Here is a 23,208-nt window from a genome sequence, read left to right as displayed (position 1 = left end):
TGGGCGCGGGCGGCGGCGGACGCTGTCCGGCCGGGGGCGGACACGTCCGTCGGTGCGTGGAGGTTTTTTTTTTAGAACTAGGGTTTCGAGGGGGAGGAGAGATCCGAAAATGGAGGGGGCTATATATAGGCATAGAGGGAGCTAGGAGAGTCCAAAAGAGGTGCGGTTTTCGGCCACGCGATCGTGATCGAACGCTCTAGGAAATGGAGCAGAGTTTGGTGGGTTTTGGGCCAAATTGGGGTGGGTGTTGGGCTGCAACGCACACGAGGCCTTTTCGGTCCCTCGGTTAACCGTTGGAGTATCAAACGAAGTCCAAATGATACGAAACTTGACAGGCGGTCTACCGGTAGTAAACCAAGGCCGCTTGGCAAGTCTCGGTCCAATCCGGAAATGTTTAATCCCCACACACGAAAGAAAGCTAGAATTGACCACCGGAGGAGAACGAAGCGCCGGAATGCAAAACGGACAACGGGGAAAATGCTCGAATGCATGAGACGAACACGTATGCAAATGCAATGCACATGATGACATGATATGAGATGCATGAAAACGAAAACAACACACGGAGACAAAGACCCGAACCCGAGGAAATAAATATAACTTAACGCCGGAAACGGCAAGAGTTGGAGTACAAATTGGGAAAGTTATATCCGGGGCGTTACAACACTCCACCACTACGAAAAGATCTCGTCCCAAGATCTAGGACTGAAAGAACTCCGGGTACTCAGAATGGAGGTGATCCTCGCGTTCCCAGGTAGCTTCACGGTCGGAATGGTGTGACCACTTGACTTTGAGAAATTTGATTGACTTGTTGCGAGTCTTGCGTTCAGTCTCTTCAAGAATAGCAACTGGGTGCTCATGATAAGAGAGATCTTCTTGGAGCTCAATGTCCTCGAAGTTGACGGTGCGGTCTGGAGTCTTGAAGCACTTTCGAAGCTGAGAGACATGGAACACGTCATGAACATTTGCAAAGTTTAAAGGAAGCTCGAGTTGATAGGCGAGGTCGCCTCTCTTACTGACAATCTTGAAAGGTCCCACGTATCTAGGGGCAAGCTTCCCTTTGATACCGAAGTGACGAGTACCTTTCATAGGAGAGACACGGAGGTAAACATGATCTCCGATCTCGAAAGCCAAATCATGGTGCTTACTATCGTAGTAGCTCTTCTGGCGGGATTGGGCTGCTTTGAGGTTATCACGAATGACTTTGCAAATTTCTTCTGCCTCTGTGATTAAGTCATTACCCAACAGCTGACGTTCACCGGTTTCGGACCAGTTGAGAGGGGTACGACACTTCCTGCCATACAGAATTTCAAATGGGGCCTTGCCCGAACTTGCTTGAAAACTGTTGTTATAGGAGAATTCAGCATAAGGAAGGCAATCCTCCCATTTCATGCCAAAGGAGATCACACAAGCCCTGAGCATATCTTCAAGAATCTGGTTGACACGCTCGACTTGACCGCTTGTTTGAGGATGGAAAGCAGTGCTGAAGCGGATGTTAGTGCCCATAGCCTTCTGAAAAGAATCCCAAAACTTCGAGGTAAAGATGCTGCCACGGTCTGAAGATATCACTTTAGGAATACCGTGCAGAGAGACAATGCGAGAGGTATAGAGTTCTGCCAATTGAGCTGCAGTGATCGACTCTTTGATAGGCAGAAAATGAGCCACTTTGGTGAGCTTGTCGATGACAACGAATATAGCATCATTGCCACGCTTGGACTTTGGAAACCCAGTCACGAAGTCCATTTCAATGTGGTCAAACTTCCATTCTGGAATGGCAAGAGGTTGGAGGAGACCTGCTGGCCTTTGGTGTTCTACCTTCACTCTTCTGCAGACATCACATTCATTCACGAATTGAGCGATCTCGCGCTTCATTCGAGTCCACCAATAAGCTTGCTTAAGGTCCTGATACATCTTCGTGCTCCCAGGGTGGATGGAGAGGAGAGAATTGTGAGCCTCGTTCATGATCACTTTACGAAGTTCACCTTTAGGAACAACAATACGATCCTCGAAGAAGAGAGTGTCCTTGTCATCAAGGCGGTAGCACTTGTACTTGGACTGACTCTTGGCAATCCCAATCTTCACCTTTTTCACCATAGCATCAAGAAGCTGTGCTTGGCGAATCTGGTCTTCTAAGGTAGGAGAGACTTGAAGGTTGGCGAGGAAACCTTGAGGAACAACTAGCAGATTAAGTTTGCGGAAAGCTTCACAAAGCTCGGGTTGATAAGGCTTAAGAATCAGACTGTTGCAGTAGGCCTTTCTACTCAAAGCGTCAGCAATCACATTGGCCTTGCCTGGAGTATACTCAATACTCGGATTATACTCTTGAATCATTTCGACCCATCGAGTTTGCCTGAGGTTGAGATTAGGTTGAGTGAAGATGTACTTGAGACTCTTGTGATCAGTGAAAATGTCCACTTTTCTTCCCAATAGAAGATGTCTCCAAGTCAAAAGAGCATGCACAACTGCCGCCAACTCGAGATCATGAGTGGGGTAGTTCTTCTCATTAGGCTTCAACTGGCGAGATGTATAAGCAACAACTTTCTTCTCTTGCATCAATACTACGCCAAGACCTTGGAGAGAGGCATCACAAAAGACCTCGTACGGCTTGGATTCATCAGGCGGAGTCAAAACTGGAGCAGTGATCAACTTCTCTTTCAAAGTGTTGAAAGCAATATCACACTCCGAAGACCAAACGTACTTGACGTGCTTCTGAAGAAGATTTGAGAGAGGCTTGGCGATCTTAGAAAAGTTTTCAACGAATCTTCGGCAATAGCTTGCGAGACCGAGAAAACTGCGGAGTTGCTTCACGTTGTGAGGAGGTTCCCAATTCACAATTGCACACACCTTCTCAGGATTCACGGCAATGCCCTTGGCAGAGATGATATGACCAAGATAAAGAACCTCATCGAGCCAAAATTCACACTTGGAGAACTTGGCGTAGAACTGATGTTCCCTGAGCTTATCGAGAACCAAACGCAAGTGCTTGGCATGATCTTCCTTGTTCTTCGAGAAAACCAGAATATCGTTGAGATAGACCAAAACGAAGTCATTGGTGTAGGCGTTGAAGATGAAGTTCATCATGCGAGAGAACGTCGGAGGGGCGTTGGCGAGGCCAAAAGACATGACAGTGTATTCATATGAACCAAAGCTTGTTCTGAATGCTGTATTGGGAATATCTTCTTCACGAATGCGAATCTGGTGATAACCCATACGGAGATCAAGCTTGGAGAATACTTGGGCACCTTTGAGTTGTTCGAACAGATCATTGATGTTGGGAAGTGGGTATTTGTTCTTGATGGTCTTCTTGTTCATTGGACGGTAATCAACACAAAGTCGGTCCGTTCCATCCTTCTTCTTCACAAAAAGAACACCACAACCCCACGGAGAAGAACTAGGCCGGATGAGACCCATTCTTTCTTGCTCATTGAGTTGCTTCTTCAGCTCCTTCAACTCTTCAGGTCCGAGCTTGTAAGGACGCTTGCACACAGGTTCCGTGCCAGGCTCAAGTTCAATAACGAATTCAACTGGCCGGTGCGGAGGCATTCCTGGGAGCTCTTCTGGAAAGACGTCTTGATATTCGCAAACGACTGGAATTTGAGAGATGGCATCCAATTCACCCTTCTCATTGAGAGAAAACAGACGGATGGTATTATCCCGAGCGGCAAAAACAATTACATCCTCAGACGAATGAGTCAATTGAATCTGCCTGGCCGCACAATCAAGCTGAGCCTTGTGTTTAGAAAGCCAATCCATCCCGAGAATAAGATCAATATCCGAGTTACCAAGAACCATTGGGGAAGAAAGGAACTTGTAGTCGCCCAACGAGATAGTAACATCTGGCACCTCCAGACTAGCACTCAAACGTTTGCCAGGAGAAACGATATCCATTTGTTTACCCAAATGAGAAGAAATGAACTCATGCTTGGTAAAAAATGGCTTTGACATGAAACAATGCGATGCACCCGTGTCAAAAAGAACTTTAGCTGGAATATCATTAATAGGAAGGTTACCCATGATCACATCTGATGAGTCCTCTACCTGAGCTGCATTCATCAAATTGACCTTGGCATGCTTGGGGTTATGCTTGACCACAGCTGTACTTGCCGATCTGACAGGAGGAGGAGGAGGAATACGCCTCTGGTTGAGACACTTGTTGGCATAGTGACCCTTCTGTTGGCACTTGTTGCACGTGACCTCTGAAAGCGGATGGTGATACGGAGCACTCGATCTTGGAGCTTGAGACGAAGTCTTGTTCTGAAAGCCAGGGTTGGGTGGGTGGGAAGAACCACTGCCACCTTTGCTCTTCTGCTGATACGACTGACGGAACGGAGGAGGAGGAAGCCAAAACTTCTGCTGCTTGGCCACTTGAGTAGAGGAAGAAGGAGTAACATCTCTGACTCGCTTCCTGGATGCATCACACCTCAACTGAGCAGCCTCTTGCTTCAGTGCCATGTTGTAGAACTCATCGTATCTCAAGGGCTCGAAGAGAACAAGAGCGAGCTGAATATCTTCTCTGAGACCACCCCTGAACTGATATATCATGCTCTTCTCATCAGGCACGTCCTGCTTGGCAAAGCGGGCAAGCTTCTGGAACAACTTGTTGTAGTCATAGACAGACAAAGAGCCTTGCTTCAGATTGCGGAATTCCTCACGCTTGCTTTCAACCACGCTCTGCGGAATATGATGAGCTCGGAAATCTCGACGGAAATCATCCCAAGTGATAACACGTCCACCTCTGGAATCCTTGTATTGCTGGAACCATTCTACAGCTTGATCTTTGAGTTGGAAGGAAGCGAACTTCACAAAGTCCTCAGGCTTGATGTTACTGCACTCGAAATGCTTACACAGATCCACAAGCCAATCGTCAGCATCGGTTGCCTCGACACAATTGCTGAAAGTCTTTGGCCCATTAGCAAGGAACTGGTTGAGTGTAGCAAAGTGACTCTGGTTGCTGCCTTGATTGCCTTGATTGCGCTCTTGAAGAATTTGCATGATCAGCTGAGTGTTTGCATTGGTTGCGGCCATCACAGCTTGCCATGCCTCTGGAGGAGGTGGAGGTGGTGGTGGATCTTGATTCTGGTTCTGACTGGTGCTCTTAGCGGGAGCCATCCTGAAGAGGTTGACCATCGTTAGCACATAGACAGATAAATATTGAAGCTGAATCCAATGGAATGAAAATTGCAACATATAGTCTTCACATCCGAACAAAATGAACGAATGCATTCCTCTTCAAATGGTCACATATCCATAAATTGAGAAGCCACGTAGAATTAAGGTAGAGAAATAAATCAACAAGGTACGGATCAAGAACGAATAATCGGTAAGAAATCCCAATCTCAAACCAATATCCGTGGAAGAAGAACTAGAGCTACGAGAATTCCCACCTATGAAACTCCCGAACTTTTCCGGTTATGCCATCAGGTGTTGGGGATATAGGGGAAGCATAATATCTCACCCAAACTAGCAAATCCTACATCCAGCTGTATCCATCCTTCAACACATAACCAAGAAAACTTCGGAAACCATCTACCTCAACCTTTGAAAAGCATCCGTTATACAAGTTATGGCGATACTCCCGAACTCCCGCCCCAGTACTGGGTGGCGTCGAGGTTATCTCACCAACGAACTGCATAAAAGAGATTTTCGATGTCGGCGAACATATCTCAAGTATTCTAGAATTGCAACGATAAAATTATGATGACAACATCTCAGAGCTCAACTCCCCGGGACACTTCCACTAAACCCCTGACAGGAGGCACCAAGACAGTATTCTCATCATAAGCCATCGGAACAAATCCAAGATACTCGCGTGATCCTAAATTTTTTTAGTGAAATTTGAGAAGAGAAGAGTCAAAACTCTACGTCAGGATGCCTTAACAGAGCGATGAGGAGACTGGGAAGTAAAAAGAATTCCTAAGCTCTCCGATATATAATTCCTAAATGACTCAAAACATTTTTCTAGACACAACTCGGCTGCTAAAAACGATCAAGCAATGGGGCTCCTAAGGTCGGGGAAGGCTCTGATACCAACTTGTAACACCCTCGATGCGACTATAGCTCCCACGTGTCGAGGCACGACTTAGAGACATAATCGCATTGAAGGCATCTGTCGTAAGTTAGGCAATCTTCACAACATCCCATGTAATGTGAATAATAAAGGGGAGAACATAGTTGGCTTAAACTCGCCACGTCACATCAGAGTACATAAATAACATACATCATCCAAACACTCATGGCCCGACTACGGCGCAAAAATAGAAGAAAACCCAACATGCGACACGGTCCCAATCACCCCCAACTGGGCACCACTACTGATCGTCGGGAAAGGAAACATAATAACGCTGAGAGTCCTTGTCAAACTCCCACTTGAGCTCGTACTCGTCACCTGGAGCGGAATCACCTGGACCTGCATCTGGAGTTATAGTATCTGTGAGCCAAAGGGACTCAGCAATCTCGCACCCTCGTGATCAAGACTATTTAAGCTTATAGGAATGGATAAGGCAAATATATGTGGAGCTGTAGCAAGCGACTAGCATATATGGTGGCTAACTTATCCGCAAAAGAGAGCGAGAAGAGGAGGCAAGGCACGAGCGAGAAGCTAGAAGAACAACCTGCGCAAGCATAACTCCAACACCGTGTCCACTTCCCGGACTCCGCCGAGAAGAGGCCATCACGGTAACACACTCGGTTGATTCATTTTAATTAATTAAGGTTGAAGTTATCTACAACCGGACATTAAGAAATTCCCATCTGCCCATAACCGCGGGCACAACTTTCGAAAGTTCAATCCCTGCAGGGGAGTCCCAACTTATCCCATGACAAGCTCTCACGGTCAACGAAGGAATAGACCTCCTCCCAAGACGTTCCGATCAGACTCGGTATCTCGGTAACTCAAGACACTTCGACAGGTTAAAACAAGACCAGCAACACCGCCCGAATGTGCCGACAAATCCCGATAGGAGCTGCACATATCTCTTTCTCAGGGCACACTCAGATGAGCGCTCCATACAACTAAAACCAAACCTCGAGTTTCCCCGAGGGGGCGCTGCACAGGACTCTAGTTTGGACCAACACTCAGAGGAGCACTGGCCCGGGGGGTTAAAATAAGATGACCCTTGAGTCTGCAGAACCCAAGGGAAAAAAGGCTAGGAGGCAAATGGTAAGACCAATGTTGGGCATTGCTGGAAAAGTTTTAATCAAGGCGAACTATCAAGGGGTTCCCATTATAACCCAACCGCGTAAGGAACGGAAAATCCGGGAACATAACACCGATATGACGGAAACTAGGGCGGCAAGAGTGGAACAAAACACTAGGTGAGAGGCCGAGCCTTCCACCCTTTACCAAGTATATAGATGCATTAAGATAACATGGCAATATAATGATATCCCAACAAGTAAATAAAAGATGTTCCACCAAGGAACGACCTCCAAACTTCACCTGCAACTAGCAACGCTATAAGAGGGGCTGAGCAAAGCGGTAACATAGCCAATCAATGGTTTGCTAGGACAATGGTGGGTTATAGGTTCAACATGGCAATTGGGAGGCCGACAAGCAAAAGGTAGGCATCATAGCATTGGCATAGCAAGAGCGAGCAAACTAGCATAGCCAAGATAGTAGTGATTTCGAGGGTATGATCATCTTGCCTGCACTGTTGTCAGAGTTGACTGGATCCTCACAAGCAAACTCAACGGGCTCCTCGGTAGCGAACTCGTCTCCTGGATCTACCCAACAAGACAAACAAGCAACAAGGATACAATCAACCACGTGCAAGACCAAGCAATATGATGAAATGATGATATGCTATGCGAGATGCGATGCGGGATGCAAAATGCAAGATATGACAGGAAATGCATGAACCTGGCCTCAACTTGGAAAACCAAGTGTGCCACTGGATAGATGAGATGAAATCGCTTGAAAACGGTATAAAGAACGCCGGAATCGGAGTTACGGTTTGGAAATGGCAAACGTTTTAAGAATGACACCGGTCTACGATTTACAGCAAGTAGGCATCTAAATGCAATGCAACGAACATGCTACAGCCACCAAACAGGACAACTAAGTACATGGCAGGGATGCACACAAGATGCTTAACAAAAGACTAGCACTGAGCCACGGCCAATTCATCCATTAAGAGGTTCAAACAAGCATGTCAAAAACGCAAATGCAAAACAGATTCCAGACTTAGTGAAATTAACACTTGTCTGAAATTTCAGATCACGAAGCCCTCTTCGAAGCAGCAAAACAACATGATACATGATCTGATTAAGATAAATAAGAACATGGCATGGAGCTACTCAACAAGCTTAACAAAAGGCCCAAAGTGACCTGGGCCAAAAGGGTTCACAAAATATACTAACGGGCACACGAACATAGCTAAAACACAATCAGTTTTCAGACTTAGTGAAAACTGAGACATGCTGAAATATAACTCACGAAGGCATGTAAACGAGCTCGATGCACTCACCACGGTGCAAGTCATGGCAAGGAAGGCATACATGCATTAAGAAGGCACAAAATACTAGCTAGACATGGCAAGAACAATGGCATAGCACGCACGGATCAACTACAATAGCATCGGCAAAATCGCAAACGAGTTGACGATCTGCCCAGATTCACCATGAAGCAAAAGTAGAGCTCGATTGAGTCAAGCTAGGGTGCTCCATAATTTCAAACAAAGACATGGATGGATAGAGCATAATATGATTAACAAAACTCCTTTACTGATCATCCTCAAAAGAGGCACGGATCACTAGGAAACAAGCTGAACATATGGCATCATGAACTAAAAATCCCAGACTTAGTGAAAATCACTAAGTCCCTGAAAATAGATTTACCGGGTGCCTCACTTTGCAAGCTTGCACAAGTCACCACACACATCCTAAAAATGCATGGGTTGCACCTTTGGAAAGAAGACAAAATGCTTAACAAAACATATGAAGGACTCACAGGCATAGCATGCACACAAAAATCATGGCAAAAATGACAAAAGTCTAAGATGAACTAGCAGATCTGACAAATAACTCACGAAGCCTCCTTCTAGCAGAATTTCGGGCATCAAGATGAACTCAAATGAAAATGAGGCAATGGAATGAAATGATTTACTCGTCGAGGCGAACATTTTGATATAATATATGTCCAAATCGGAGCTACGGGCGCAAAGTTACGGGGCAACGAACAGGAGCATATGAAGTAAAAAATTCTGGGGATTTAGACGAAATTTCAACCTCTCTCCCAGATCTAGGGCTTGCACGGATATCGAGGCGCGGCCGGGCACTGTAGCTGTTCGTCGGGAAGAAGAAACGCAGCAAGCCGGCGGGAGGAGGTGGTGGCCGGCGGCCGGATCTAGCCGGGCCGGGGTCGCCGGACGGCGAGGCGGCCGCGGCGGCTGGCGGCTGCGCGGGGCGGCATCGGGCGCCAGGCGAGGAGGCGCGGCGGCTGCCGGAGTTGAAGACGACCGCAGTGGCGCGGGACGCCGGACTCGGGGAAGAAGACAGGCGCGGTCGGCGGCTGGAACTGGCCCGGTCGGGCGGCGGACGGGCCGGCGCTGGCCTGCGGGCCCGCGTCGGTGTGAGGCGGCGGTGATGTGGGCACGCTGCCACGTGGCGATGCCCGGTTGGGCGCGGGCGGCGGCGGACGCTGTCAGGCCGGGGGCGGACACGTCCATCGGTGCGGGGAGGTTTTTTTTTGAACTAGGGTTTCGAGGGGGAGGAGAGATCCGAAAATGGAGGGGGCTATATATAGGCATAGAGCGAGCTAGGAGAGTCCAAAAGAGGTGCGGTTTTCGGCCACGCGATCGTGATCGAACACTCTAGGACATGGAGCAGAGTTTGGTGGGTTTTGGGCCAAATTGGAGGGGGGGGGTGTTGGGCTGCAACACACACGAGGCCTTTTCGGTCCCTCGGTTAACCGTTGGAGTATCAAACGAAGTCCAAATGATACGAAACTTGACAGGCGGTCTACCGGTAGTAAACCAAGGCCGCTTGGCAAGTCTCGGTCCAATCCGGAAATGTTTAATCCCCACACACGAAAGAAAGCTAGAATTGACCACCGGAGGAGAACGAAGCGCCGGAATGCAAAACGGACAACGGGGAAAATGCTCGAATGCATGAGACGAACACGTATGCAAATGCAATGCACATGATGACATGATATGAGATGCATGTAAACGAAAACAACACACGGAGACAAAGACCCGAACCCGAGGAAATAAATATAACTTAACGCCGGAAACGACAAGAGTTGGAGTACAAACTGGGAAAGTTATATCCGGGGCGTTACAAAACAACACCAACTTGACAAACTATCGTTGTGGTTTTGATGCGTAGGTAAGATTGGTTCTTGCTTAAACTCGTAGTAGCCACGTAAAACTTGCAACAACAAAGTAGAGGACGTCTAACTTGTTTTTGTAGGGCATGTTGTGATGTGATATGATCAAGACATGATGCTAAATTTTATTGTATGAGATGATCATGTTTTGTAACCGAGTTATCGGCAACTGGCAGGAGCCATATGGTTGTCGCTTTATTGTATGTAATGCAATCGCGCTGTAATGCTTTACTTTATCACTAAGCGGTAGCGATAGTCGTGGAAGCATAAGATTGGCGAGATGACAATGATGCTACGATGGAGATCAAGGTGTCGCGCCGGTGACGATGGTGATCATGACGGTGCTTCGAAGATGGAGATCACAAGCACAAGATGATGGTGGCCATATCATATCACTTATATTGATTGCATGTGATGTTTATCTTTTATGCATCTTATCTTGCTTTGATTGATGGTAGCATTTTAAGATGATCTCTCACTAATTATCAAGAAGTGTTCTCCCTGAGTATGCACTATTGCGAAAGTTCTTCGTGCTGAGACACCACGTGATGATCGGGTGTGATAGGCTCTACGTTCAAATATAACAGGTGCAAAACAGTTGCACACGCGGAATACTCAGGTTATACTTGACGAGCCAAGCATATACAGATATGGCCTCGGAACACGGAGACCGAAAGGTCGAGCGTGAATCATATAGTAGATATGATCAACATAGTGATGTTCACCAATGAAACTACTCCATCTCACGTGATGATCGGACATGGTTTAGTTGATTTGGATCACGTGATCACTTAGAGGATTAGAGGGATGTCTATCTAAGTGGGAGTTCTTAAGTAATATGATTAATTGAACTTAAATTTATCATGAACTTAGTCCTGGTAGTATTTTGCAAATCATGTTGTTGATCAATAGCTCGAGTTGTTGCTTCCCTGTGTTTATTTTGATATGTTCCTAGAGAAAATTGTGTTGAAAGATGTTAGTAGCAATGATGCGGATTGGATCCGTGATCTGAGGTTTATCCTCATTGCTACATAGAAGAATTATGTCCTTGATGCACCGCTAGGTGACATACCTATTGCAGGAGCAGATGCAGACGTTATGAACGTTTGGCTAGCTCAATATGATGACTACTTGATAGTTTAGTGCACCATGCTTAATGGCTTAGAATCGGGACTTCAAAGACGTTTTGAACGTCATGGAGCATATGAGATGTTCCAGGAGTTGAAGTTAATATTTCAAGCAAATACCCAAGTTGAGAGACATGAAGTCTCCAACAAGTTCTATAGCTAAAAGATGCAGGAGAATCGCTCAACCAGTGAGCATGTGCTCAGATTGTCTGAGTACTACAATCGCTTGAATCAAGTGGGAGTTAATCTTCCAGATAAGATAGTGATTGACAGAATTCTCTAGTCACCATCACCAAGTTAGTAGAACTTTGTGATGAACTATGATATGCAAGGGATAACGAAAACGATTCCCAAGCTCTTCGTAATGCGGAAATTGACGAAGGTAGAAATCGAGAAAAACATCAAGTGTTGATGGTAGAAAAGACCACTAGTTTCAAGAAAAGGGCAGAGGGAAGAAGGGGAACTTCAAGAAGAACGGCAAGCAAGTTGCTGCTCAAGTAAAGAAGCCCAAGTCTGGTCCTAAGCCTGAGACTAAGTGTTTCTACTGCAAAGGGACTGGTCACTGGAAGCGGAACTACCCCAAGTGATTGGCAGATAAGAAGGATGGCAAAGTGAACATAAGTATATTTGATATACATGTTATTGATGTGTACTTTACTAGTGTTTATAGCAACCCCTCAGTATTTGATACTAGTTCAATTGCTAAGATTAGTAACTCGAAACGGGAGTTGCAGAATAAACAGAGACTAGTTAAGGGTGAAGTGACGATGTGTGTTGGAAGTGGTTCCAAGATTGATATGATCATCATCTCACACTCCCTATAATTTCGGGATTAGTGTTGAACCTAAATAAGTGTTATTTGGTGTTTGCGTTGAGCATGAATATGATTTGATCATGTTTATTGTAATACGGTTATTCATTTAAGTAAGAGAATAAATTGTTGTTCTGTTTACATGAATAAAACATTATATGGTTACACACCCAATGAAAATAGTTCGTTGGATCTCGATCGGAGTGATACACATAATCATAATATTGAAACCAAAAGATGCAAAGTTAATAATGATAGTGCAACTTATTTGTGGGACTGCCGTTTAGGTCATATTGGTGTAAAGCGCATGAAGAAACTCCATGCTGATGGGCTTTTGGGTTCACTTGATGAATCAGTTGATGCTTGCGAACCATGCCTCATGGGCAAGACGACTAAGACTCTGTTCTTCAGAACAATGGAGCGAGCAACAGATTTGTTGGAAATCATACGTACTGATGTATGTGGTCCGATGAATATTGAGGCTCGCGATAGGTATCATTATTTTCTGATCCTCACAGATGATTTGAGCAGATATGAGCATATCTACTTGATTAAACACAAGTCTGAAACATTTGAAAAGTTCAAAGAATTTCAGAGTGAAGTGGAGAATCATCGTAAACAAAAATAAAAGTTTCTACGATATGATCGCAGAAGTAAAATATTTGAGTTACGAGTTTGGCCTTCAGTTAAAAACAATGTGAAATAGTTTCACTACTCACGCCACCTGGAACACCACAGTGTAATGGTGTGTCCGAACATCATAACCGTACTTTATTAGATATGGTGCGATCTATGATGTCTCTTACCGATCTACCACTATCGTTTTGGGGTTATGCATTAAAGACAACTGCATTCACGTTTAAAAGGGCACCATCTAAGTCCGTTGAGACGACACAATCTGAACTGTGGTTTGGCAAGAAACCGAAGTTGTCGTTTATTAAAGTTTGGGATTGTGATGCTTATGTGAAAAAGTTTCATCCTGATAAGCTCAAATCCAAATCAGAGAAATGTGTCTTCATAGGATATCCAAAGGAGACTATTGGATACACCTTCTATCACAGATCCGAAGGCAAGACTTTTGTTGCTAAATTCGGAAACTCTCTGGAGAAGGAGTTTCTCTCAAAAGAAGTGAGTGGGAGGAAAGTAGAACTTGACGAGGTAACTGTACCTGCTCCCTTATTGGAAAGTAGTGCATCACAGAAAACTGTTTCAGTGACACCTACACCAGTTAGTGAGGAATCTAATGATAATGATCATGAAACTTCAGAACAAGATACTACTGAACCTCGTAGATCAACCAGAGTGAGATCCGCGCTAGAGTGGTACGGTAATCCTGTTCTGGAAGTCATGCTACTAGATCATGATGAACCTACGAACTATGAAGAAGCAATGGTGAGCCTAGATTCCGCAAAATGGCTTGAAGCCATGAAATCTGAGATGGGATCCATGTATGAGAACAAAGTATGGACTTTGGTTGACTTGCCCGATGATCGGCAAGCAATTGAGAATAAATGGATCTTCAAGGAGAAGACTGACGCTGACGGTAATATTACTGTCTACAAAGCTCGACTTGTCGCAAAAGGTTTTCGGCAAGTTCAAGGGATTGACTACGATGAGACCTTCTCACCCGTAGCGATGCTTAAGTCTGTCCGAATCATGTTAGCAATTGCCGCATTTTATGATTATGAAATTTGGCAGATGGATGTCAAAACTGCATTCCTGAATGGATTTCTGGAAGAAGAGTTGTATATGATGCAACAAGAAGGTTTTGTCGATCCAAAGGGAGCTAACAAAGTGTGCAAGCTCCAGCGATCCATTTATGGACTGGTGCAAGCCTCTCGGAGTTGGAATAAACGCTTTGATAGTGTGATCAAAGCATTTGGTTTTATACAGACTTTTGGAGAAGCCTGTATTTACAAGAAAGTGAGTGGGAGCTCTATAGCATTTCTGATATTATATGTGGATGACATATTACTAATTGGAAATGATATAGAATTTCTGGATAGCATAAAGGGATACTTGAATAAGAGTTTTTTCAATGAAAGACCTCGGTGAAGCTGCTTACATATTAGGCATTAAGATCTATAGAGATAGATCAAGACGCTTAATTGGACTTTCACAGAACACATACCTTGACAAAGTTTTGAAAAAGTTCAAAATGGATCAAGCAAAGGAAGGGTTCAGTTCAAAATGGATCAAGCAAAGGAAGGGTTCTTGCCTGTGTTACAAGGTGTGAAGTTGAGTAAGACTCAATGCCCGACCACTGCAGAAGATAGAGAGAAAATGAAAGATGTTCCCTATGCTTCAGCCATAGGCTCTATCATGTATGCAATGCTGTGTACCAGACCTGATGTGTGCCTTGCTATAAGTCTAGCAGGGAGGTACCAAAGTGATCCAGGAGTGGATCACTGGACAGCGGTCAAGAACATCCTGAAATACCTGAAAAGGACTAAGGATATGTTTCTCGATTATGGAGGTGACAAAAGGTTCGTCGTAAAAAGTTACGTCGACGCAAGTTTTGACACAGATCTGGATGACTCTAAGTCTCGATCTAGATACATATTGAAAGTGGGAGCAATTAGCTAGAGTAGCTACGTGCAGAGCATTGTAGACATAGAATTCGCAAAATACTTACGGATCTGTATGTGACAGACTCGTTGACTAAAATTATCTCACAAGCAAAACATGATCACACCTTAGTACTCTTTGGGTGTTAATCACATAAATGATGTGAACTAGATTATTGACTCTAGTAAACCCTTTGGGTATAGGTCACATGACGATGTGAACTATGGGTGTTAATCACATGGTGATGTGAACTCTTAGTGTTGAATCACATGGCGATGTGAACTAGATTATTGACTCTAGTGCAAGTGGGAGACTGAAGGAAATATGCCCTAGAGGCAATAATAAAGTTATTATTTATTTCCTTATATCATGATAAATGTTTATTATTCATGCTAGAATTGTATTAACCGGAAACATAATACATGTGTGAATACATAGACAAATAGAGTGTCACTAGTATGCCTCTACTTGACTAGCTCGTTAATCAAAGATGGTTATGTTTCCTAACCATGGACAAAGAGTTGTTATTTGATTAACGAGATCACATCATTATATGAATGATATGATTGACATGACCCATTCCATTAGCTTAGCACCCGATCGTTTAGTATGTTGCTATTGCTTTCTTCATGACTTATACATGTTCCTATGACTATGAGATTATGCAACTCCCGTTTGCCGGAGGAACACTTTGTGTGCTACCAAACGTCACAACGTAACTGGGTGATTATAAAGGAGCTCTACAGGTGTCTCCAAAGGTACATATTGGGTTGGCGTATTTCGAGATTAGGATTTGTCACTCCGATTGTTAGAGAGGTATCTCTGGGCCCTCTCGGTAATGCACATCACATAAGCCTTGCAAGCATTGCAACTAATGAGTTAGTTGTGAGATGATGTATCACGGAACAAGTAAAGAGACTTGCCGGTAATGAGATTGAACTAGGTATTGAGATACCGACGATCGAATCTCGGGCAAGTAACATACCGATGACAAAGGGAACAACGTATGTTGTTATGTGGTCTGACCGATAAAGATCTTCGTAGAATATGTAGGAGCCAATATGAGCATCCAGGTTCCGCTATTGGTTATTGACCGGAGACGTGTCTCGGTCATGTCTACATTGTTCTCGAACCCGTAGGGTCCGCACGCTTAAGGTTTCGATGACAGTTATATTATGAGTTTATGAGTTTTGATGTACCGAAGTTAGTTCGGAGTCTCGGATGTGATCACGGACATGACGAGGAGTCTCGAAATGGTTGAGACATAAAGATTGATATATTGGACGGCTATATTCGGACACTGGAAGTGTTCCGGGTGATTTCGGAGAAAACCAGAGAGCCGGAGGGTTACCGGAAACCCCCCGGGAGAAGTAATGGGCCATATGGGCCTTAGTGGAGAGAGAGAGGGGCTGCCAGAGGTGGGCCGCGCGCCTCCTCCCCCTGGTACGAATTGGACTAGGAGAGGGGGGGGGGGCGCCCCCCTTTCCCTCTCCCTCCCCACTTCTTTCCCCCTCCTAGTAGGAGTCCTACTCCTACTAGGAGGAGGACTCCTCCTGGCGCGCCTATAGGGGCCGGCCGGCCTCCTCCCCTTGCTCCTTTATATACGGGGGCAAGGGGGCACCCCTAGACACAAGTTGATCTTCGTGATCATTCCTTAGCCGTGTGCGGTGCCCCCCTCCACCATATTCCACCTCGGTCATATTGTAGCGGTGCTTAGGCGAAGCCCTGCGATGGTAGAACATCAAGATCGTCACCACGTCGTCGTGCTGACGGAACTCCTCCCCGACGCTTTGCTGGATCGGAGCCCGGGGATCGTCATCGAGCTGAACGTGTGCCAAGAACTCGGAGGTGCCGGAGTAACGGTGCTTGGATCGGTCGGATCGTGAAGACGTACGACTACATCAACCGCGTTGTCACAACGCTTCCACTGTCGATCTACAAGGGTACGTAGATCACACTCTCCCCCCTCGCTGCTATGCATCACCATGATCTTGCGTGTGCGTAGGAATTTTTTTGAAATTACTACGTTCCCCAACACTCTTAATGTTATTCTTTGTCCTTTTTTTCATGTTAGGCTAATAGATCTAACTGCATGTTTAGCTGTCAGATCAATACCAACATTCTCCCCCTTGATCGTTAGGCTTAACTGCATTCGCCAATTCTCCGTAGGAATGATGTACCAAAGTCAGGTGTTACAATAGCTCAAAACACCGTAGAACCTCAACACTTATAGCACACCCGCCTATTTCGAAATGGATAACATTTTACTTATTGAGAGTGGTTTATTTTAATGGTCCTCTTATTCCAGAAGCATAAGGCTTTCTGTAATCCCATGCCGGCAACATGCTCACGAAAAATACTGGGTGGCAAGCCTTTAGTTAGCGGATCCGTAAGCATATGCTTCGTTCTTATATGTTTAATATCAATTGTTTGATCCTGGATTCTATCTTCCACAATGCGATACTTGATGTCAATGTGTTTGGCAGCATCACTTGACCTGTTGTTACTCGTATAGAAAACTGCGGGTTCATTATTGTAGTATAATAAAATTGGTTTAGATATGCTGCCAACCACTTTAAGCTCGGGAATAAAATTCTTTAGCCATACAGCCTGCCCGATGGCCTCAAAACATGTTACAAATTCTGCTTGCATTGTAGATCCAGTAGTTAACATTTGTTTGGAGCTTTTCCATGATATGTCTCCTCCCGCGAGTGTGAATATATAACCTTACGTGGATCTCATACTATCCACACACCCGGAAAAATCAGAGTCTAAATAACCAACAATTTCTAGGTTATCAGTTCTTTTATATGTAAGCATGAAATCCTTAGTTCCTTGCATATAACACAAGACTTTCTTTGTTGTCTAGTCCTAGATTTGATTGGTATCTGCCAAGCATCCCGGTTACAAAACATAAATCTGGGCGTGTACACACTTGAGCACACATGATGCTTCTGACAGCTAAAGCATAGGAACCGACTTCATTTGATCAGTTTCATACCGGTTCCTCGGATAATGAAATGTCCCAAACTTATCGCCCTTAACTATAGGAGCATGTGAGGGTGAGCACTTATGCATATTGAATTTCTTCAACACTCTCTCAAAGTATGCCTTTTGAGATAGTCCTAATGTTCATCTGGACATATCTCGATGAATCTCGATGCCGAGGACATACGAGGCTTCACCAAGATCTTTCACATCAAAACTGGATGACAGAAAATTCTTGGTCTCATGCAACATATCCTTATCGCTACATGCCAACAATATGCATCAACATATATGACTAAAATTGTAAACCTACTGCCTTTAAACATACAATATATGTAGTTGTCCACAATATTTTCGGTGAAACCAAAAGTTTTGATAATTTTATCAAACTTGAGGTACCACTCTCTTGAAGCTTGCTTTAAGCCATAAATTGATTTCTTTAAACGACATGCTAAATGTTCCTTCTCATTGCACAACAAAGCCTTCCGGCTGAGCCATGTAAACGTTTTCTTTTAGGTCACCATTTAGAAATGCTGTTTTAACATCCATTTGGTGTAGTTCTAGGTCGTAATGAGCTACTAATGCCATTATGATTCTGAAAGAATCCTTAGTTGACACAGGAGAGAAGGTTTGCTTATAGTCTATTCCTTCTCTCTGTGTATACCCTTTTGCACTTGCCTTGCTTTGAACCGTTCGACATTCCCTTTGGAATCATACTTGGTTTTGTAGACCCACTTGCAGCCTACTTTCTTAGCTCCATCGAGAACTTATACTAAGTCCCAAACATCGTTTGAGCCCATAGATTTCAACTCATCTTCCATGGCAACCAACCACTTGGAAGAATTTTCACTTTTAATGGCTTCCTTATAAGAGGTTGGATCCTCCACCTTTCCATATCATTCATATCTTCAATCATGAAAGTGACATAATCATCCGATATGGCTTTCTTCCTCTCACGCGTGGTCTACCTCTGAGTTGAGGAGGTGGTGGCGATACATCATCATTTTGAGGATCATTATTTTCCCGGGGTCCTCATTTGTGTCTGGATTTTCATTATTACTTTCCGGATCACTATTTGATTGAGAAACTGAACCGTGAGATTCAGGATCATCAGATGTCACATTTCTTCGTTTTGGAAAAACAATCTCTTGGATAATTGGGGATGGTGCACAAACCCGCTTCTCCTCAAGATCGTTCTCCCTTAAATTTGTGACCTTATTATCCTAAAAAAATACTGCTTGTCTAGTCTCCACAAACTTGGTGGTGTGACTTGGACAATAAAAACGATATCCCTTTCCCCTATGAGGGTATCCAACGAAAATAGCTAACTAGTTTTGGATCCAATTTCTTAAGTTGTGGATTGAAAACTTTAGCTTCAGCAGGGCAACCCCACACCCATAAGTAATTCAAGCTCGGTTTCTTTCCTGCCCACATCTCGTAAGGTGTCGCTACTTCTTGAGCTTGTGTTGTTTTTTCCCTTGAAGAGGAAAGAGTGATGCAACAAAGTAGAGCTAAGTATTTCCCTCAGTTAAGAACCAATGTATCAATCCAGTAGGAGGAACACACAAGTCTCCAATGATAGCACTTGCACAAACAAACAAATACTTGCACCCAACGCGATACAAGGGTTGTCAATCCCTTCACGGTCACTCGCAAGGATGAGATCTGATAGAGATAGGTATAAAAGATAAATAAAAGTGCAAAATAAAGTAGAGGTAAATAAATTGCAGCAAGGTATTTTTGGGTTTCTTGGTTTTATAGATCTAAAAATAATATGATAAAATATAGACCCTGGGGCATAGTTTCCACTAGAGGCTTCTCTCTTGAAAGAACGCATACAGTGGGTAATTTTTTTACTGTTTAGCAATTGATAGAAAAGTGCAAAATTATGACGATATCTAAGGGAATGATCATGAATATAGGCATCATGTGTGTGACAAGTAGACCGACTCCTACCTACATCTACTACTATTACTCCACACATCGACCGCTATCTGGCATGCATCTAGTGTATTAAGTTAACAAGAACAGAGTAACGCCTTAAGCAAGATGACATGATGTAGAGGGATAGATCCAATCAATATGAAATAAACCACATCTTTTTATCCTTAAAGGCAACAATACAAATACGTGCCTCGCCACCCCTTCTGCCACTGGTGAGCACACTGCAAGATTGTACCCATTACAAAGCACCTCTCCCATTGCAAGAAAAATTAATCTAGTTGGCGAAACCAAATCAATAGACCAAAGAGAAATACAAAGCTATCTTAATCATGCGTAAAAGAGTTTAGAGAAGACTCAAATAATATCCATAGACAATATGATCATAAATCCACAATTCATCGGATCTCAACAAACGCACCGCAAAATAAGATTACATAGAATAGATTTCCAAGAACATCGAGGGGAACATTGTATATATTGAAGATCAAAGAGAGAGAAGGAGCCATCTAGCTACTAGCTATGGACCCGTAAGTCTGTGGTAAACTACTCACACATCATCAAAAGGGCATCAAGGTTTATGTAGAGGCCCTCTGTGATCGAATCCCCCTCCGGTAGAGTACCGGAAAAGGCCCCAAGATGGGATCTCACGACGACAAAACCTTGCGGCGGCGAAAAATTATTTTTGGTGTGACCTCTAGTATACGGGGAATATTTGGGTATTTATAGAGCCGAGATTAGGGTTGGAAGACCCATTGAGGGAGTCCTGGACTAAGGGTCCTCGGGCATCCAGCCTGTTAGCCATGGGCCGGTCTGATGGGATGTGAAGATACGAAGACCGAAGACTGCACCCATGTCCGGATGGGACTCTCCTTGGCGTGGAAGGCAAGCTTGGCATCGAATATGTAGATTCCTTTCTTTGTAAGCGACCTTGTGTAACCCTGGATCCTCCCGGTGTCTATATAAACCGAGGACTTAGTCCGGATAAAAAACACTCATTATCATAGCCATACAAGCTAGACCTGTAGGGTTTAGCCATTACGATCTGGAGGTAGATCAACTCTTGTAATACTCATATTCATCAATATCAATCAAGAAGGACGTAGGGTATTACCTCCATAGAGAGGGCCCGAATCTGGGTAAACATCGTGTCCCTTGTCTCTTGTTACCATCGACCTTAGACGCATAGTTCGGGACCCCCTACCCGAGATCCGCCGGTTTTGACACCGACATTGGTGCTTTCATTGAGAGTTCCATTGTGCTATCGCCAAAAGGTTTGATGGCCCATTCGATCGTCAATAATGACGCTGTCCAAGGAGAAACTTTCCTCCCCGGACAGATCTTCGTGTTCGGCGGCTTCGCACTGCGGGCCAACTCGTTTGGCCATCTGGAGCGGATCGAAAGCTACGCCCCTGGACATCAGGTCAGATTTGGGAGCTTGAACTACGTTGTGGACATCCGTGGAGACTTGATGATCATGAACTAAATATGTCACCTGGCCGTATCCAGGAGATTGCTCCTATAACCGCTCTGGCCCTAGATCTGGAGCAAGCTGCGCCATCCAAGGATGGGAGGATCGACCCCACTACGGAGGCCACAAATTCCACGGTGTTGGAGCCGCACATAGACTTAACCTCTCACGACGCTTTTGTCAGCAGAACCCCGGACTCGTCTCCGGTCGTAAGTTCCGAACCACATGAGCCCGCGGACGCCGAGCTTGATCGTTTGTCGATCTTCGAATTCAGCGCCACAAACATCTTCCAGCACTCGCCTTTGGGCGATGTGCTAAACTCATTAAAAAACCTGTCCTTGGTGGAGGACTCACAACCGAACTATACCCGACTCGAACTAGGGGCTGACGCTGGAGAATTTTACTTCCCACCCGCCACCCACATCATAGCCACGATCGAGGATTTGTCCGACGAGCTTGATTACGAGTCCGAAGACATCGACGGTATAGACGACGATGCCGGAGGAGAAGAGGCCCAGAACCCGCCGTTCACCGGACGCTGGACGGCCACTTCCTCGTATGATGCATACATGGTGGATGCCCAAAGGAGAACAACGACGAGGACAAGGAAGATCCCGCTGAGGATAAACCTTCTGAAGTACAGTCCAAGTGTCGGCGGCAGCGGCGCCACTCTAAGTCACGCTGCAGTAAAGACAGCAACACCGATATAGGAGAAGATAATACTCCAGAAGGTGCCGAAGACAACGAAGACCCCGTTGAAACAACTAATGAACAAGATGAACGGGAAGATGGGTAGGCTAGCCCTGGCAAGCAGGCCACGCACGAAGATTCGGAGGACGATAATTACCTTCCGCTCTCCGAGGACGAGGTGAGCCTTGGCACCGAGGATTTCATCGTGCCTGAGGAACCTCTTGAGCAGGAGCGCTTCAAGCGCCAGCTAATCGCCACTGCAAGGAGCCTGAAAAAGAAGCAGCAGCAGCTTCAAGCTGACCAAGATCTGCTCAATGATAAATGGACCGATGTCCTAGCAGTCGAAGAATATGGCCTCAAGCGCCCAATAAAAAGCTACCCAAAGCGCAAATTGCTACCTCAGTTTGACGAGGAGGCGCCGGAATACATACCTCCGTCGCACAATGCGGCTGATCGACCACCATGTGGCCGAGACAAAACGACAACTCACGCCGAACACCAGCCAGCCCCGCCTCAACGAACAGGTAGAGGTAAATTACCCTATGGTCATACATATGACCTCCGGCAAAACCTGAACAGTAAAGCAGGACATACTAGATTAATCTATGGGTCGCGAGGGCGTGCCTCGACACGTGATGACGACCACCTATTCGGACGTGCCAAACTTAGTCATGCACGGGCCGAAAACCGCAGACGGACTCCATCAAAGCTACGTCGCGATACGGCCCGATATAGAGGCGCCGCACACCCTCATTGCTTCACTGATGAGGTCCTGGATCATGAATTCCCAGAAGGGTTCAAACCCATGAATATAGAATCATACGATGGAACCACGGACCCCACGGTGTGAATGAAAGACTTCATTCTCCACATTCATATGGCCCGCGGTGATGACCTCCATGCCATCAAATACCTCCCCTTAAAACTCAAGGGGCCAGCTCGGCACTGGCTCAACAGTCTGCCTGCAAATTCTATTGGCAGCTGGGAGGACTTGGAAGAGGCCTTCCTAGATAACTCTCAAGGTACATATGTTCGACCTTCGGACGCTGATGACTTAAGCCATATAGTTCAACAGCCCGGAGAGTCCGCCAAGAAATTCTGGACTAGGTTCTTAACTAAAAAGAACCAAATCATTGATTGTCCGGATGCCGAAGCCCTAGCAGCCTTCAAACACAACATCCGTGATGAATGGCTCACCCGCCACCTCGGCCAAGAAAAGCCAAAATCCATGGCAGCCCTCACGGCATTCATGACCCGCTTTTGTGCGGGCGAGGACATTTGGTTG

Source organism: Triticum dicoccoides, chromosome 2A (assembly GCF_002162155.2).
Source record: "Triticum dicoccoides isolate Atlit2015 ecotype Zavitan chromosome 2A, WEW_v2.0, whole genome shotgun sequence".
In the NCBI taxonomy this organism is placed as follows: Eukaryota; Viridiplantae; Streptophyta; class Magnoliopsida; order Poales; family Poaceae; genus Triticum; species Triticum dicoccoides.
This window is presented reverse-complemented; position numbering follows the sequence as displayed.